The following is a 2,500-nucleotide window of genomic DNA, read 5'->3' as shown; positions in this document are numbered from 1 at the left end:
CTGGACTCCAGCCGCCTATGGCTGCCCTTTCCACTCGGCCCCACCGCAGCTCATACATCACGGGTGAAGGCGAACCCCTGCGACAAGCCATAGCCCTGCATTTGAAAACACATTACTTTTTAAGAGCCCCTGAGAAATCTGCAGAGGGAAAAAAAAGAGTAATGGCAACTACCCACTTGCTGCCCTGCGTCTGAATGTGTAGCTCCTGCTGCTGCTGTGCATTGGTGGAAGGAATGTGCATGTGTGTGTTGGGATGTGCCTGTGTGTGTGTTGAAGGATGTGGAATGGTGTTTGTTTGTGTCTGTTAGCATGCTTATGTATTTGTGTGTTTGTGTTTGATTGCATATGTGCGTGCATACTTCCATATGTGTGTGTGTGTGTGGGTGTTGATTGGGCTGTGTGTGTGTGTTTGTGTGTTTGCGTTGATGGGGCATGTGTGCATGTTTGTGTATGTGTGCGTGTTTGAGTGCATATGTGCGTGCACAAATGCATAATTTACGCGTGTGTGTGTGTGTCGGTGTGTGTGTGTGTGTGTATATGCGTGTGTGTGTGTTTGTGTGTGTGTATGTGTGTGTTTGTGTGTGTACATGTGCGTGTGTGTGTGCGTTTGTGTGTGTGTGTGTGTGCGTGTGTGTGTGTGTATGAATGAGAATACATTTGTTCTAGAGGCTGGGCCGTGCAACAGAAGATAAAAGCAATGAGTCAAATGATTGGTTCTTTCTTCACTGGGGGGGGCCCTTGTCCCATTTCCTGTCCTCTTAACTAATTAACAACAACAGTCTTGTTTCATTATGTTGTGGTTCTGATACATTCTTCAAGATTAAGCCATTGCTTCAGGTCGTATGCCAAGTGACAAGTAACTACTCAGGATTTTTATTTATTTTTGTACTTATTTACGAAATGTCAACTCAATATTAAGAATAAGTGTGGCTTGATTATGATGAAACGACAATGCATACCCAGCCAGTACCTTATCTACTGCATTGTACAATATCATAAAAGTGTTAGCTGTATACATTAATATATTATTGTTCTAGCTATAGCTATAGCTATAGCTACAGCAGTAATACTAATACATTGGCTTCTCCTCCAAAATAATGCAATATCTGTTGCCAAGCTATGCCTAAAGTGATCATTGAATTGAAATGAATACTATCTACTGTATGTAATCTCCTACAAAGGATATCAGATATCAAAGTAAAACAGAATTATTACTTTAAGAAGAAGTACCGCATAAGTAATCACAACGCCTATGAATTTCCTATGGAAGTTGAGTCATCTCCTTTGTTTGTGATCCAATCAAAGTGATTCATTATTTGGATCACAAACTAAAAACCATAATCCCATTAGTTATTAAATCTGCTAATTTAAACACAGTCCCCCAACTCAAGCACAGCATCAAATAATGTGTAGCAGCTTTGATTAATTAGATTCATCAGTATTACAATTAATCAATGCAATATCCATTGATGCTCTTGAAAGCAACAACCAAAACAAGTATATTGAATGAATGTTAAACATAAGACAATATGTCTATCGGTATCAACAGGTTCCCTATCTGCCGTCCCAATCTGGAGCTACAATAAAAATGTAACTCACAAAACACATATCCCCTGTGAGCTATATTAAGGAGGGCTCTATTTTGATGCTTTATCCGCACCAAAGCGTTGGATAAAAACACATTTAGTCTGCAATTCAAAACCAACCAGCAATCAAAACAAACAATGAGAGAATGGATACAGAACAAAACAAACACGTTTTCTAAACAAAAGAGACAGATCACGTAATGGTAAAGCAAATGATGAAGTTATATCTAAAATATGGCAACTGAAAGCGATGTGTGCAATAACATCATCCCGTTTAAGGAACAGCTTTGTGTCTGTAGTGATCGGCCTGAGGTATGTGGAAAGTATGCCTACAAGTTTAGCCAAGGCTCTTTCCCTCTCTCTCTCTATCTGCGAGGAAGACGGATGGATATCATCACTCCTGGCTGAGGAAGAGACAGAGCGTGTAAAGAAGAAGTAACACAACAGGAAAGACAGGAGCAAAGAGGCAAGCGATGGCCGGAGGGGGGACTTGATAGAGTGAAAGGGGGAGTGGAGACGGCAGGGGAAGAGTGAGAACAAGCCTATAAACCCCCTGATAGCATCTGGCGGCTGCCGCTCCACAACCTTGGTCCAAAATGGAACTCTACAAACATTGCCCAACAAAAAGTTGGAGGCACTTTTGTTGGGAAATAAGACAATTTAGACCGTATCCTTTAAACTTCAGTCACGAAAAACGGTAAGAAACCATTTTAAAGGTATTGATGAAAGAAGATCTCATATGCTATTTTGATGTATAATTGTATGCGTTAATTATAAAGAATGTACCGTTCACATAAATATATTACTTATGTATAAATGAATGCATGCTGGGAGATGCTTTGAACACATCTCAGAAGCATCCATACCTGAAGTTAGGGTGCAGTTTTAAGAATGCATTTTAATGCTGAAAGTGA

The 2,500-nt window shown here is 40.2% G+C and overlaps 1 protein-coding gene across 2 annotated transcripts in view; it reads right to left on the bottom strand.

Annotated features, from left to right (window-relative positions):
- The window catches only part of LOC132473496 (pro-neuregulin-3, membrane-bound isoform), a 253,382-nt gene that overhangs the window by 157,509 nt on the left and 93,373 nt on the right, over positions 1–2,500 (bottom strand). The window lies entirely within an intron of this gene.

The sequence above is a fragment of the Gadus macrocephalus genome, chromosome 15 (genome assembly GCF_031168955.1).
Source record: "Gadus macrocephalus chromosome 15, ASM3116895v1".
In the NCBI taxonomy this organism is placed as follows: Eukaryota; Metazoa; Chordata; class Actinopteri; order Gadiformes; family Gadidae; genus Gadus; species Gadus macrocephalus.
The sequence above is the reverse complement of the archived record's forward strand: the minus strand, read 5'-3'. Positions and strand labels throughout refer to the sequence as shown.